Here is a 17,572-nt window from a genome sequence, read left to right on the forward strand (position 1 = left end):
ATTTTTAAGTGTGAGACTACTATTGGGTATGCCCTACTTGCAAACACTTAACTACTTATCCATACATCCATCTTGGTTATATTAAGTAGAGGTGCCCACATATTGTCCCAACAGAGGGTCGGTCATGTTATCAACTTGCCAAGAGACAATGGCCCCACTTAGTTTAACCTGCAGCCACTTTCAGGGACTACAGATTGTAGCATGCAATATCCCATCCTGATCAAAGAGATCAAGCCACCACATGGATCAATACACATTTTGGTTTCATAATTCAATTCAGGACAGAACACAGTATGCTGAGCTCCATAATCTCTGCAGGCTATACTTCTGTACTGAAGACAAGATCAGCTGTGGGCTGTATTTTAAAACTCCATGGGCTCTTTTGAGTGCCTCTCTATTTGTTGGTAAAAATCTTGCCAAAGACAAAGACTACAGCAGATCAATTCTCCTCTGCTTTACCAGCAGCTCTACTGCAACTGGCTTTGCAAAACTCCAAGGGAGAACAGATAACAGTTTTAATCTAAAATGGAAGTATATGGCAGGTTTGTACTTAAAATTTTAAAAAATAGTAAGTAGGGGAGTCTTTTGAAAGAGAGAAATCCTGCGATTCTGTCCTGCAGAAGAAACATTTGGCATGTCAATATTTTGCAATACTTTCTCTTTTTAGGACCTATCACATCTCTTCCTGGTTTCTTGTTACAAAAAACAAAAACCCCTCTTTCCAATAAAAGCTTTGAATCATGCTTTCCAACTGTGGGAAACTGGTCTTCTTCACATCTCAGCACTTGGAAGAGATCACTTTCCTCTCAGAGGCACTGCACATGCAACCCTATAAAACAAGTAATAAGAAAACCAGCCACTCACACAACTGCCTGCTCTTCTCCCACATGCACCAATTCAGATGCATACACTATAGGTGTCCAGGTTTTTATACCAGGCTCATCACCATAGTATTTAAGCGCCATATTCCTTCCAAGGAGGGGAACAGTAAGGGGAATTCTTCCATCTTCTGAAAAAGAGCCACTGCTCTCTTCATGCAATTCCCGGCAGCACAGACCACAAACTTATTTGGTTATTACCACTTATTCTACTGTACAATCTTGCTAATGCAAGTTAGTAACTATTACATGCAAAACAGTTATTGCTACTAAAGTTCTATTTTGTATTAAATCTTTTTATGGCTTTGTTTGCATCAGGGATATTTCCCCCCTACATACTGTGCTATTTTGCATTCCAGTTTCAGAGGTATTTTTTTTTAAATCAGTTTTCCCAAGCACTAAAAACTACTTGATTCAATGGTACAGCTACTTTTGTTCAAAGAACTGAACTACCTTTGAGCACAGTTCTCCAGAGCTCTACTGTAAACAGCCCACCTGCCCAATTTTCATGGAGAGACGGAATATGCAGAGACTCTGTTTTTTATTACATAAATTAACTCTGCAAGAACCACTGGTTTTGTATCTCAATACATTTTGCCCATTTAATTAATCTAGATCAGCTTGGAAACCCAAGCTACCTATTTTTCCCAGGTGGCCATTTACAGGCAGGGCTCAAAAAAAGATGCAGCATCCTCTCTTAGCTGACAGCAGGTTTTGTTCTTTTTTAAATAAAGGTGGATGAAAAACAATAGCAACACCACTTAAAAAGCTATACCAGGAAATCAGATGTATGTCATACAGAGACTGTTGCAAACCTGGGTTGGGAGTCATTTCCATCTCTTGCTTCATCAGTCTAAACTGCCCGTTTGAATAAGGCCTTGTTTACATTAGCACTTATGCCGGTAAAACTTTTATCGCTCAGAGGTCTGAAAACAACACCCCCCTGAGCAACATAAATTTTGCCAGCATAAGTGCCAATGTGGACAGTGCTATGCCCCACCGACACAGCTACCACCACTTCTTTAGGTGGTTTTATTATGTCAGTGGGAGAACTCCGTCCCGTTGACATAACGCAGCTACACAAGCGCTCTTACAGTAGCACAACTGTATGATACAGCTGTGCCACTGTAAGTTTTAAGTGCAGACTAGCCCCTAAGTGATGAACCATTTGGATTTCACCTAGTCAGCCTTTCATTGTCAGAAAATAGACAGAGAGGCATTGTGGAGACAGAAACAATTGCTGTGCAGTTAAAAAGAGATCAGATAGCTGGGAAAGTACTGAAAGTGTCAATAATCCATAATCTAGGATCCTAAACATACAAAATTGACAAAACTTGTAGAAATTATCTTGAAACAATTTAACTAGTCCTACTAATTAATATTGACATAAGCATCATATCATTTTTATATTTATTTAGTTCTGCAAAATATTACTCCGCTCAATAATACAGAGATAATTAATTATACCCATAGGAAAGGGTAACAGAGTTGCCTATAAAACATATAGAGTGGCTCTTCAGAGTATGCAAAACTTCTGTATAGTAGATGGGATGGGTAGTAATGAAGCTGACTACAAAGAGAGAGTCTGCAAAAGCAGTTTAGGATTGTTTCACAAAAACTAAAACGAAACAAATGCCTCTGTCAATAATGTGTGTGTCCTGGATTTCTCTTGCAGTTCACCTTATATCAGTGGTTCTCAACCTATTTACCATATGGCCCACAATGTGTTATATGGGCTGCATCCAATACTACCTGTATAGCCCTGAGGATGTCACATGGGCTGCAATTGTGTGCCGACTGGGCCGCAAGCGGCCCACAGGTTGAGAACCACTGCCTTACATGGACCAAGAGATAATCAGTATGGATGCTCACAGTCTACTGTTTAGCTTGGATAGACTTGCCAAAAAAAAAAAAAAAAAAAACACATTTTTTTTTAAATAAGCTATGATTCCACAAAGCCCATCAAGTAAATAAATTCTGTTTCCGAAAATAGCATTGTCACTACCTCTGCCTAAGGAGGATACTGCATCTTTAGACCAAGTTCATAACATTTTTCATCATCTGCTTTCTACTGTTAATTACATTATTGTTTATTATTGTCATTAATAATTTGCCACTCTGAAATTGTAAAAATACTACAAGGCTCATGCACTGATCCTAACATGGCACTACAGTTTGCTACGAAGCACTAATGCTTATGGAACTATACACATCTCAAAATGGAAGACATTGGTGATTTTGTTGTTTTCAAACAACTTGTAACATCATTTTGTCCACAAGTATTAAAATATATATATATATATGTGTGTGTGTGTATGTATATATATATGATCTATTGCACATGCCCCTTATTTATTTGTTTAACCTTTCATACGGGAAGATTTCCAACCAACATGGAGAAACAGAAGCGGAGCAAAGAGTAAAGTCTAAAGGCTGAGGCAGTATTGCCTACCACAGCAGTTTCATAAAGAAGCTGGCAGGAAGCATACTGCAGTGGGGTCTTTGGAGCATGCACAACTGCAGTGTTATTCCTGTGACAGCCACAGAATTTTAGCCCTAATATAATTTTATCTTAAAAATTAATCAAGCGGTAAATGTTAGGAGGAATGCAGGGAAAATCAACATTTGTTTCCATTTCTTGTTATGAGGCATAGCTTGGAGACAATTATTCCCATCAATGTGGCACCAATGGACTAAAGTGTGTCCACCTTCTCCAGAGTCCCATTCTCTGCCTTTTACAAAATATAGGAAACAAAGATACACTCCTGTCCCCAAATCAATTTGCCATCAGGCTGTGCTAAAAAACAGATGCAAACAGTTATATCAAAAGGAGGACAAACAGGAACAGGGAAGGTGAAAAGAAGAATCACCAAGCTTAAAAACAAACTTTTGCTATACTGGATGCCCTTTAATCATATTTAAACCAGTGACACTGACAGTAGATATTTTCCGTCACTAACGGCCTGATCCTGCCTCTACTGAAATCAATTCAAAATCCCACTGACTTCAATAAGAGTAGGCCCTAAAAGAGAATGTATTTTTCCAGTTGCCTTTAACACTTGAAAATCCAAATTCCGTTTGACAAGGGACTCCAGTGTTCCTAAAGGAAGTCAGCCCAAGCTGCCTAGCCATGATTAATAAAATAATTTCTCCAAGTGAACAGATAAACGCAGCTGATTATGATGCATTGATGCTTATTATATTCTGATGCTATTAAATTTTGTGTTATTTTCAGTATGAAATGTACAGCTCAACATTCCCTACCCAATGAGACTGATTTTCTTTCCAAGACAGTACAAAACAGGAAAAGCTGTAAATAAACCATATTGTCACAACACAAGTTCACTGTGGCTCTACACAACTTTATTCCCAGGAGTGAAGAGCAGGACCAAAATCAGTGCATGGGTTTGTTCAACTCCAGAATTTGTTCCCCTTGAACTTCCACTACTCATTTTTATATATAACAGAAAAAGAAGAGTTTCTTTAGAGATTCTCCCTTTCCTATTCTCTTATAACCTCTACCCCTTCTCTACCAGTCATAAAAGGTTGCTTCCTACCTGGCAGCAGGAGCTAAGAATTTCAGCCTTTTTTAGGCTGCCTGTCCCTCTCTAGTGGTTTTCTAAAAGAAAAAAAAAAATATGAACAAAACTGATACCCCTTTTTTGATCCAGATTTGAATTTTTTTTTAAGTCAGCAAATCACATTTGCTAAATTCACATTAACACACGCTTGGAATAAGGTGCACTACTAAGAGCTTCAGGTTCAAGCAAAAGAAAACAAATAATCCAATTCTGGCCTTTTCACCAAGAAACCTCATTGACCAAACAGACTACCACTGCAGGGAGTGAAAAAACAGCATAAAGCTTGCATCTCAAACTGAAGGAAAGCATCCCGTATAAGTCACAAGTGATGGAGACAAAGAAACTGGTGTAAACACGTGAGAATCATGATCTCCTCCTTAGTTTGGGATGGAGATACAGGAGGAGCCAGAAAAAGAGCACACTTCCTCAGCATTTCTGCTCTCTCTGAACTTGTTTCTCAATCACACTTCCTAGCTCCTACACCCTGGAAGAGTTCCCATCTCAGTTCTCCACTAGCCAAATGAGAATTAAAAACCAACTTCATCAGCTGTATGAAGAAGTAATAAACTGCACCAAGGAAGCCGAGTGGATTAGTTGGGGCATTACACTTGTAGCCCCTCACATCCCACTAGAGATCAGTTCCTTTATTAAAAAGAAGATATTCTGTCCCATCTCTTGGATCATAAGAGAGTTTTTTGTTCCTTTTGCTGCTGAAGCTGCTGGAGAAGACTGGAGGTACAATGTAAATCTAACATTATAGGATTTCCTTTAACACTAGAGGTTCTCAAAGCTTCACCTTCTTAGGGAAGGTACTTGCTACAAGAGAGACAGTGCAGAACAACTTTTTTGTCTGATGAAATCTCTTCACATTCACCGGTTATGTGGATTGACATATGCAGATATTTTTTATCACAGAATATGATGATTCCTTCACACATGATCAACAAGGTAAATTTGTATTTGTTTCTATGCATTAGCTGCTTCATATGACGTGAAATCAAGACATTTATCTACAAAGTTGGTCCTTTGTTCTGGATAAGGACATCCTCATCACGGGATCTTCCAGGATTGTGGGGTTTTGGATTTTTTAAAAGTTTTTTCCTCATTTCAAGGTAGAAACATATTCTGATTTTCTTGCTGCAACCTTTCACACATGTTGAAACAGCCTGACACAGCAACATATGCAGATGCATTATCCATTTACTTGGTTCTCCAACTGGGCACAGTGAGAGAAGATATTATCCTCCTAAGATACAGAAAGGAGATACCATTCAAGAAGACTGGTTTCTGTGTAAGCCTGCTTGCAAAAATCTTCTTTAGGGTGCAAAACAGAGTGCAAAAACTCGGAAGCTGGCAAAGAAGACATCACTTCAGGGAAACATCAAACATTGATTTCAGTTGCTTGCTTGTATGTGTTGGTAAAATGCTTGTTGTGTGCTCCTGTCAGGGAAGTCAGTTGGTTCAGGCTCCATACATCAAATGTTGGGTTAAGGAGTTGAAACAGAAAGAAAAGAGATCTTTCTTCATTAAGTTCCATGCAGATAAGCAAAAGACTTTTCTTCACCAGTAGTGGAGCATACACCTTTCACCGTCTATGATCAGTTTCTAAGAAAAAGCAACAGGACAACTTCCTTCTGGGATGCCAGGAACATGCCTGAAAACACAAAAGGAAAAACAGAAGGAATAATGAAGGAACAGAATGAAATTAACTCAAAATTAGAACGCTCAAAAGTTCACTTCTTCAAAATCTGATTTCAATTTATACAAGATCAGGAGGTTGAACAAACTGCAATGATAGATAGACTTAAAGTTCTTAGAATTCTAATGTAGAAGTCCCTAGCCTGGCTAAGTAAACACTACAGATATACAGAACTAAAAACGTATTTGGTCACACAGAAGCAGTATATCCTGCAACAAATATCACATTGTTGTGAATGTGGTAGGTAGCTATCTGGTTTCTTAATTCTTACACAGAAATATACTGTGGCAAGGGAAGTGCAGTGCTTAGAAAAGAATATACAATCAAGGTGCAGTGTGTGTATTTGGCCACAATTTCAAAACAAACAGGTACCATAAACAGAAGCTAATTAACCACAATCTACAAGACTATGAATACCAAAGGTGAAGAAAGATGTTCATAGTAACTGTAAGATCACAGAAGTTAGCTACTTTTCCTGCATCTAATTGCTTTTTTTCCATTCATTTAAGTCTGAGAATCCCAGTGTGACTATACCTATGCTCTTGCACCTATGCTCTTACACCATCACTGAGTCACAGTGGCAGTTTGAAAGGAAGCCTTTGTTTTAAACTGATGATGCCAATGTTGCTGGCAAGATGCAACTGTGTAGGGGCACAACCAAGAGATGCCAAGAGATAATTTTTCTCTCCTATGGCAGGAAGCCCATCAATCACCCTCTAAAAACACCTGAAAGGGGAAGATTTCATACACACACCAGTTTTCATTCTTCCTCCATTATCCTCTTCCCCCCTTTATCTGGCCTTTCTTTGCCTATGTCTCCCTCTCTGCTCTAGATTACCTCCATTCCTTGCTTGGACAGGTAGCTGAAATTATCTTCTAGTTAACATTTTAGGGTCCCATATTGAAAGAGTGGGGGGATATTGGGTGGATCAGAAAAACACAACTATTGTACACATCTCTAGAACTTTCTCTCCAAGAAGCTCAAAACACTTCCCATTTAGTAATGGATTTCACATCATCTTATTCATGTCAGTAAGAAGGTCTTATTCTCATTATACAGGTGGGGTAACTGAGGCAGAGAAGTTGAGTGACTTGCTTAATTTCACTCCAGAAGTTCATGGTGACCTGGAAACAGAATCCAGTGTTATCTGACTTCCTGTTCTACACCTTAATCGCAAAACAAATCTTTCCCCATTGCACGAGACAAAAATGAAATTAAAGACCTGGAAGTTGTTAGTCAAAATGTCAAGTATTAAACATCAGCATAAAAGTGAATTCAAACAGCATTTATTTTTGCTAGAATAAATCATTAAATGAGGCTCAGTTAGCAGTAGCAGACCAAGCAAACACTGTGGTAACAGTCCAATGTTCCCATAGCATCCCAAGGAAAGCCAAATCCCTCTGGGACTGACTTAAAAAAAATCAGAAAACAAAAAACAGACAGTTTATACTTTCCCTTAACCTTATGGCCACAAATGCCATCACTTTTCATCAAGAGCCCTTCCTTTCACTTTGCTGATTGGCACTCAAAATGGAACAAAAGTGAACCTGATCGGCACAAGACAGACAATAAATAAAAAAAACAAACAAAAGAGCAAAGCAAGAACAAAAATTCTGTCATCCTGACATTTTGCAAAGTACAAACAACACTAAGAGAAGAGCAACAGTGGTATCTATCTTTCAGGGAGCAATCAAATAAGAATCATGATGTTACTCCATACATTATTATATCATATGAATTAGTCTTTTCTTCCCCTGATAGGAAAAAGCCCATTGGAGCCACTCCAGAACTAACTCTTCCACCCAATGAAGATTTCATTCTAAATGGCAGCAAAATGCTATTGGTTTTAACATTTAGTTTTTGATAGATTAAATGGGAGCAAATCAACTTTCCTCCTTCATTTCTGGGGAGAAAAGCACCTACCCAAGATGTTTCCAAAATATTTTTGTTCAGAGACCATTCTATCCCCGGAAGTAAGAGTATACATGTTATTCAATAGATCAGTTAGTGAAATATTTCACATTAATCAGTTTGTGCAACACTATACTCCCCACCCTCCTGAAATTTACATACCCATAACCTCCTTAAGATCACCCAGTAAACTCATGCATGGAAGAGCTCACCTGGAGAACTAGGTATACAACACTTCCACCACACTGCTTTTAATTGGATTTGTTCTGTATGAATTTTTCCATGGGTTGTTATCACCATCAAACTGGGACTAAGATTTTCCTACAGACATATGTCCAACTCCATTTCCTTAGAAACAGAGGTGAATGAAATTATTACAGATTGATAAAACAAATAAATCTTTAATGCCTGCATAAACAGCTGTAATGGGGAGGAATAATGTCAGGCCTCAAGGATGTGATGCTGACAACCCAAGTGGCAAAATGATGGATCACCTGTAAGCAAGGCTGCTTCGTTACACAGAGCGTACATAATTAAAAAACACTCCCAACATACACACCAAAACATTCAGATCCTTTTTATTCTCCTGCTGCTGCACTGCGGAACATTTTCAAAGGCAGAGAAAAACCAACACCTTTAGCAAAATACAATCCACTGTGATCTATTGTGAGTTCTAACTCTATTCTCTCAGGTCAGTCCTTACATTTTCACACTGACAAATTCTGACCTTTACAATCCCAAATCAAACTACAATTAAATACACAATAGATGATTTTAAGAGTATGTGACCACATTCAATCCTTCATAAAACAATTCATTTGATAAAGAATAGTGATCCAGAGCTCTCGAAGCCTATGCACCATGACTAAAGGAAGAGACCATTTCCAAGAGAAGTTAGAATGAGCAAAGTAAGACCTAAGACTAGAAATGACTGAACTACATATTAAAATAAGTTATATTTTAAAATATTTCATCTGCTGCTGGCTTTTCATAACCACCTCATGCAAATTAGTGCCTCAACTAGTAAAGTGCCTCAATTTGCTAGGGGCAAAATGTTCAGACATGTTCCCTAATTTCATATTTAATTTTTAGCTGCTCATCTTGATCCCCTTTTACCTGATTTTCAGAGGCGATGTGGAATCATTCTTCATGCTGACATCAATAGAAACTGCAGGTGCTCTGAACTTCTGAAAAATCAGGCATAAGTGAATGAAGTGTATCCAAAATTAGTAAACACTTCTTAAAATTTTTGCTACTTACAAAAAGACTTGATTGTTTGGTCACAAGATTAGTAGTGTATAGGTACACTGCATAGGATTTAATTTTAATTGATAACTGTCAGTAAATATCAATTTTAGCTGACACACTGAAATCAATGGAAAAAATAAGGTCAGCATGCCCGTAGGGATCAGGTGCCACCAGCTCTGAGGCAGTGCAGGGAGCCCTCTGGAGCCCTGATGTCATAGGAGTCAGTGAGCAGGACCATGCTGTAAGGTAGGTCCATGCTGTAAGGGATTTGTCCAGCCCAGGGACAACTCCCATACATCGCCTGTGAGTGAGTGGGTGGGTGGACGGGGCCAGTGACACCTGAGCACTGCAAGCACAAAGTGTGGGGAAGGCTGCGGTCCTGGCCCAGGAAAGCAGAGACTACCAGCCAGCACTTCGAGGAGGAGGAGGAATTTCCCCAATGGCAGAAGAACCCACCCCATTGCTGAATTGCTCCATACCCAGGCAGGAGCCATTTCAGCAACAGGGTGACCTCCCCCTGGCTAGAGACTCATTCCCCTCCTCACGACCCTAACCCACCAGAACCCCAGCCTCCTCCACACCCTGTGCCTGAAGGAATCGGGTGTCATTGGCCCTGCAGCCATACAGGGACCCCTCTACAGCTCCATTGTCACGGCTACACTCCCTCTCTCACCAGCCAGGAGCGTGGGAGCTGTCTCTGGTGAGGAGCTATTCAATGAGGTTATATTCCCCACAGCTGGGGGCTCGTACTCCTTGCAGCTCTGACCAGGAGTCTCTGTTCCACTGGTCAGGACTGCAGCTTCCTCACACCTTGTACCCTGGTGTCTTGGACCCCTCAACCACACAGGGAAGTTCCCATAGCCCTGCTATCAGCACTGCCTTAATCCTAACCCCAGCCTTACCTGCCACAACCGTACAAATAAAAATACTTACAAATAGAAAACAAAAATCTTTTTTTAAAAATGTCCAAACTATGGGGGAAAAAAATTAAATTCTGCCAAGGCTATTGATTGGAGATGCTCCCTATCCTTGCCAGAATTCCTATTAATATACATATCTACCATTGTGATGATAATGTGTTATTGGCAAAAGAAAAAGTGATTCTAAAAATACGTTAATGTTAAACACTGGCTGCACTTCAATAACTTCCACAAAAGATGTGCTTAGTTTACAAGACAATCAAATTTTCCAGTTGCCAGCACTGAAAATTTAAAATGGTTTCTAAAACACTGCAATTTGCATGTAAGTGCTCTCATTCTCTCTCCTCTCTACAGAGCATCATTAAAAATTAAAGTTAGCTGGCACATATGTTGAAGCATGAGCCAGAGTAAGATACAGTTCACCTCTTAACTTAATGACTTATTTTGTTGGCAGTAAACAAAGCAGCTACAACTCAAAAGCTCTGTATGGAACACACATAATAGTAAGGTGTCCTTTTATAGTTACTCTTCTATTAATTATGGAGGTGTCAGTAGCAACTCCACAGTTAAGATTAACTAGCAATCACAGCACAAAGCAAGACTAAAATTCCTGTTTTATACTTTTAATGAGTGAATATACTGTAGTCTACAGATTTGGAACAATAACTCACAAGATAACTGAATTGTCTATGCAAGATTTTTAGTAAAATATTTACTAACTATTGCTATGGAAACATTTTAAAAATATTCTCTTTATGGAGTGGCAATCTGTTTCCCCGCATATTTCTTTAGTTCTCTCTAGCTAAACCATCCTATTCCCCCACCAAATCTAACCTTTACACTCACACAGATAGCATCTTGGATATAGGCCACTTTGAAATTTCAAAATTAAAAAACACATGAAGAGTTTGGGCTTTTGTACATGGGAAAATTTACCAGCATAATGGGTATAACTCCTCATGTGGACACTCTTATTAAGATAAACAGTGCCCATTTCCAGTTAACTTACAATACATTGGAAATGGTATAAACTAAACTGGAAAAAGGCACTCAAACCAGAACAAGACAGTCCACACAAGCAGTTATACTGGTATAACTATAGTGGTATAATTATGCCAGTGAATTTCCCTGTGTAGACAAGCCCTTAGTCCCCTAATTCAGGATAATTTAATTGAGTTTTGTCCAGATCAGCCAACAGAACTGTTCAGATACAACAGATAGGCATTTTCAAACACCACCTGCCTCACCAGCTGGACTTTGCCAAGCAGGGCAGGAAAGGCTCGTCTCTGGGGAAGAAAACTGGATTAAAATGGATGGGGGAGGGGTGGGAAGAGGTAACAGGTTTGTGAGGGCACACAAAGACATTAGTGCTTGAAGGTCATGTGTGGTCGATGTAGGCAAGGAAGTGTGGAGAAGGCAAAAATCAAGGTTACAGAGTGCATGAGACTGCTAAGGTCTTAACTAGGGAAAACTGTTTTTTATGGTTGCCCTGCTGGCATGAACACTTGAGCAACTTTAACCAGGGATGGCATGGTACTTACCAGAGGCAATTTTACCACCACGGGAAAAACTAGTTAGACCCAGTTTAAAAGGCATTTTCTATTTCTATTTTCTGTTTCGTTAATGCACACCTCATTACACTTAGTTTTAGTTACATATTCAAATAGTCGTTACATAAGGCAGTAGATTCATAGACTCATTTAGGGTTGTAGAAATAAAAAGCAAAAATGGCTGTGGGCATAATGCAAATATATGTAATTATAATACTAAACATTGTAATGTCTGGATACAATTTGGTTTGATATTTTCTCAAGGAAGTTATATATGTCATGACATATTTCAGTTTTTGATATTATACAAATGAAAATCAAAAACATTTGATCATATGAAAACGACAATAATGCAAAGTTGCACACTTGAAGCACTACGCAATCAGAAACATGCAGAGTCACAGACTACCAGTCCAGGCCCTTTTGGCCGGGCAGCATTCTGTAGCAGAAGATCAACTTTGACGTGATGGACAGACTTAGTCCATTCCTCAGTTTTTAATGGATATATTCAAAGTTTCAAAAGATTCGTTCTATGTTTGCTGAACTTGCTGGACGCTGGTACAATTACTTTTCCAGTATAAACCAAGTTTAAGATGGTATTTACCAGCACCCCCTGTCCTAAAACTAGTTTTTCCAGGAATTACCAACCCTGACTTTAACTGCTTTTTAACCACATTTTTGATTTGAGGAAATAATACATGAGAGTTACACTATCTGCTAGGATCTAATGGTTTCATAAGCAATAGTCTCCAGATTTAATTTTTCCTTCAGATCCTCTTTTCCATCACAAGTATTGATTTGAAATGCAGTTATGGTCAGAAAACTGAGCAACTACAAATGACAGCTTCTTACTTGATTGATGTGCTTTTTGTATTACTTCTAGTATTTCCTTGTGTGTTCTCTGGCAAAATAAGTTGGATTCCATCCTGCCTTGTGCATCCGCAACAAAAATGTCAACTAAGTTTCAACTGCAGATATTTTTTTACTGGCAATTAGGTAAGAAGGAGCATCTTGATTTTCAGATCAGTGGGGAATGGAAACAGAGATGGAATCGCATAGTAAGGGGAAAGTTATTGTAAAAGACACTATCTGATCTAGGATTCCATGTTTACATTGAAGAAGTTGATGGCATCACAAGCACTTGAAGTGGGACAACAAAATGCTCTGATAGGAGTTACAATAAATCCAGAAATGAATGTCTTTCACTCTCTTGCTATTGTATTCTACAGGAGATTTAAAAAAAACCCAGAACACCATTCTATGCAATAACAGGGGAAAAATAAAAAAGAAGCAAGGTCAGAAAACAAGTTTTAGAGAACTCCCCTTTCTTTTATTTTTCTTTCTCAAAGACTTTGTTGCTAAGAAGGTAGAGGGGCTGGACATAGAAAATCTCCAAAGCACCTCAAAACCATTCCTCCAACACCACTCCTTGTTCAGACAGGGAAAGGAATATGGGAACTGCTCAAAAGCAACTCAGAACTCTTCAGATTCGGGCAGCATTTTTAGCTCCACCTGGCTTGGGGAGGTTAGAACACCAGTGGTCAGGTGCTCACCACCTCAGGAACAAGATTATTAGGTTTTACTTTTTGCAGCTCTTGGGCAGCTCAGGCAGTTAGTATAACCATTAATCCAAGTTACATTTACATACCCCTAATATGGGTTGAATAGAAGTGGTGTGTGCATCATGTGAAGGAGAAGGGAGTTGCTTGCTTATTATTTTGTTAATTCTAATCAGAAGCAGGACCATATTTATTCTGGAATACCCCAGCAAGAAATCCACCTCTTCCGGAATCAAAGAGAACAAAATCTAAGACTTAAAAAAAAAGTTCTATTTCTTGTATGGAAATTTTTTTAATACAAACAGAGAATCAATGTGAGTGCAGTCTTCCTGAATGTGCAGACAACTTAAAACAATAGCTCTAAGAAAGATGTAAACTCAAACTTAGCTACAGTATAATTTAAATATGGACATGGTTAACTATTTCACTTCTACTTATTTTATCAGTAACATACATCTAATTTCAAACATCCTGCCATGTTTTCACAGGTGTCCAAAGCTTCAAATGTCCTATACCTATCTACCAAGACTTTCAACTACATTGTATGTCAGGAGAAAGTCATGAATTTTCAACATAAAATTCTACAGCAAATGGAAGATTTAAACAATAGCATTATCAAATTCAACAACACAAAGAATCTATGCTTATTGTATTAATCATGCATAGATTTAATTAAGTAAAAAATTGTGGAAGCTCCTTTGCTAGAAGTTTTCAAAAGGAGGCTGGACAACAATCTGTCTTGGATGGTTTAGACACAACAAATCCTGCATCCTGGCAGTGAGCTAGACTAGATGACCCTTGCAGTCCTCTACCTCTATGATTCTATGAAAAAATGTTTTGTTTTGTTTTTTAATTTTGCACCAGTCTACCATGCCAGAACAACAAAGAAAGGTAAGATGCAGAATTTAGTACACAGATCTTGGCTACAAGTTACAAATCTGGAAATGGGGGAGCCTGTTTTTAAATAATATAGTGTCATGTGATTTTTCCCATTGTTTTTAGAATAGTTTTCTGCTTACTGTCTTCAATAATCATTTGGAAGCTTGAAACTGAAATCAATTCTCTTGTTGACATTTCCCTCTCTCCACAATGCATACAATCTGGTTTATTGCTGTAAAATTGCTTGTGAATCCTGATATGAATACTTAAAGCATCTGAAATCCATTCCCTTGTGTGCTCCCCTCACAGCAAATAGAGGAAGAAAAAATAGGTCAAGTCATCAATTTAATACAGTTCTACAAAGATATAGGCTTCATGTATAAAAGATTGTATCTTTTAATAGCATAATTTTCAGTCCTCCATCTATTTTTTTAGTCTGAGATACTAAACACTCTTTTCACCAGTTGAATAGACTAAATTCAAATTATGTGTTTTGATTTTTCTGCCACATGCACATCAACAGTTGCAGCTGTTCTCTGAACATAAATTCTATGGTTCTTAATACATTACAGCTGAATTACTATTCAGGAAACACATTCTTCTAACCATCTGCTGCAGCCCACTGACAACTCTGTACCTAATGCATCACTTTGGGTTATCCATATGTCCAGTACCTCAAAAGTTATTCAGATTTCTTCAGGATATATTGGAGCTCTTTTATTCAAACAGACTTGAATTCAGAACCCTTTAAACTAGCACTCCAAACTATTTCTGCTATGGTTTTCTATGAACCCTTGAACTACATAAGTACAACAAAAATAAGCCCCAAAGACAGATGATACATCTCCCACTGCATACGACTAGCTTCTGGAGGAGCACTGTCAACTTGAGTAAACTAGTGTGTGCGTTATTCAGATCCAGGGAATCTAATTAAATCTCCCCCCCACCCCCCTGGAATGCTTAGGCTCCAGTTTTGGAGCATCGGTAATACCCACCTACGCAGGCCCAACCCAACCAGGGATTCTTTGGGGGGGGGGGGGGGGGATGAGATGGTGAGACACGCAGCCCATTTACGAGAATAGTTTTTACACACACACACACACACACACACACACACACGGCGGGGTGGGGGTGGGGAGACTGTAGAAATCGAAGACGCGAGTGCCCAGCCCGCTCAGGGATTAACGGGCTCGGGGAGGGGGGGGGGGGCAGATACTTAACCTGAGCGAGAACCAGCCATGACTCGTACATGGCCAGGCCCAGCCCAATCAGGGAGCAGGAAGGGGAGGCGGGTACATAGATGCCCGGGCCCGGCCCAATCAGGGAGCGGTGAGGTCCCCGGCCTGGCCCGCCATTAGCAGGCTCGGTCTCGCTCCTCCGGCAGTCGCTCCCCGCTCTGTTTACCTGCCCCTGGCCGAGGCCGCCGGGCCCCGGCCGGCCCTGTCCCCTCTCAGCCTCGTCCTCTCACTCCGCCATCTTCCCCAGCTCACCTCAGCCAGCCACCCGCTTGGGGAGGCTCGCGCGCGGCGCCTCCAGCCCGCCCACTCGAGCGCCAACCTACTGGACACCGCTTCGTCATCCTTTCGCCTTCGACAGGCATTGGTCAGCGGACGCATCCGTCACCGGTACTTGGAGCCCGCCTACAAAACTCTCTCCTCTGATTGGCCCTCCCCGCAACTATTTTTAAAGGGGCGGTTTAGGACTAGGTGGAGACGACTGCCGAGTGAGATGCTGTGCGAGTGAGAAGCCTCGTGTAGGGAACAACTGAAGGTTGACAGGCAGGGGGCTGCATTGCACGCAAAGTACAAATGCAGCTTGCCTGGAATTTCATCTCCTGCCCCGGGGTGGGTGGGGGGGGAGGGATTGTCAGGTGTGCTGAGGGACCTTCCGTTCCTGCTGCACTCCAGGGGAGCTGAGAGAGCTCAGCACCTTACAAAAAGGCAGGGCCTTCGCGCTCTACAAAATCAAAGATTGAAAGCAAAAACGACATTTTGTCACCTACGAGCCTGAGCGCCAGCAGTTAGTAAGGCAGGGATTCCTACACGGCAGGTTTTCTCCATGGCGTGTAATATTAAACATCACCCAAAGCAGCAGTGGAGGAAAAGGAGAGAGACTTTCACAGCATGCTACTAATAGTTGAACAGAGGAAAGATCTTATGCTGCTTGCTAAAGAACAGTTGATCTGCAGCAGTTCCCAGATCAGCTAGCCTAACATGGTACAGGCCATTAAATTTCACCCCACACTGGAGCCCATTAACTTGTTTGGCTAAAGCATATATTCCAGAAAGGGATCTACAGTTGATATAAAGAAGGGGTGAATATAGTTGAACCACTCTGTAATCGTGACCCTGATGTAATTGCATGTAAACAGTGTTATAGCAAGGGGGAAAATTCCCCATAATATTTAACTTCAAAAAGGGGAGTGCCACAAAAATGAGTAAGATCATTAAAAACAGAAATTAAAAGGAACAGTAAGTCACAGGAGTGAAATGCCTGCAAGCTGCAAGGAAACCTTTTAAAAACACCCTAAGAGGCTCAAGCTAAATATATACCCCCCCACTAAAAAACAACAAAAAAAATAGCAAGATGCCCAAAAAGCCACCATGGCTAACCAGAGTAAGGGGCAGTTAGATGAAGACATCCTTTAAAAAATTGGAAGTCAGCTCTTACTGAGGAAAATAGAAAGGAGCATAAACTCTGGCAACTCAAATGAAAAAGTGTGATTAAGTAGGCCCAAAATGAATTTGAAGAGCAACTAGCAAGACACAATTTGTTTAACTACATCAGCCATAGGACGTCTGCCAAACAATCAGTGGGGCTACTAAACAATCCAGGGGCTAAAGGAGTACTCAAGGAAGATAAGGCAGTTGTGGAGAAGCTAAATGAATTCTTTGCATCAGTCTTCATTACAGAGGATGCAAGGGAGACTCCCACACCTCACATTCTTTTTTGGTGACAAATCTGAGGAGCTGTCCTAGATTGAGGTGTCAAGAGGTGGTTTTGGAAGTGATAAACTAATAAATCACCATGACTAGATTGCCTCTGACATCAGCTATTATAAGACGATAGGGTAGTGGGCTAGATGGACTATTGGCCTGATGCAGTATGGCTCTTTTTATGAGTCCACCACTTTCTTCAGTAGTTTGTTCCAATAGTTAATCACCCTCACTGTTAAAAATTTGTGCCCAATTTCCAATTGCAATTTGGTTTCAACTTCCAGCCATTGGTTCTTGTTAGACCCTTCTCTACTAGATTAAAGAGAGCTTTAGTATGCAGTATTTTCTCTGTGAAGATACTTCACTAATCAAGCCACCCCTCAATCTTCTTTGATAAGATAACTACATTA

General features: G+C 40.0%; 1 long non-coding RNA gene across 1 annotated transcript; it reads right to left on the reverse strand.

The window, feature by feature from the left end:
* Positions 1-4,219: 4,219 nt before the first annotated feature.
* Positions 4,220-15,753, reverse strand: LOC137159532 (uncharacterized). The gene is made up of 2 exons (XR_010921647.1): positions 15,631-15,753; positions 4,220-6,113 (listed from the first exon to the last, which is right to left on the reverse strand). It is a non-coding gene; the product is annotated as an uncharacterized lncRNA (long non-coding RNA).
* Between the last annotated feature and the right edge of the window lie 1,819 nt (positions 15,754-17,572).

Source organism: Emydura macquarii, unplaced genomic scaffold (assembly GCF_026122565.2).
Source record: "Emydura macquarii macquarii isolate MOO-44397 ecotype Brisbane River unplaced genomic scaffold, CSIRO-AGI_Emac_v2 contig_1876, whole genome shotgun sequence".
Lineage (NCBI taxonomy): Eukaryota > Metazoa > Chordata > Testudines > Chelidae > Emydura > Emydura macquarii.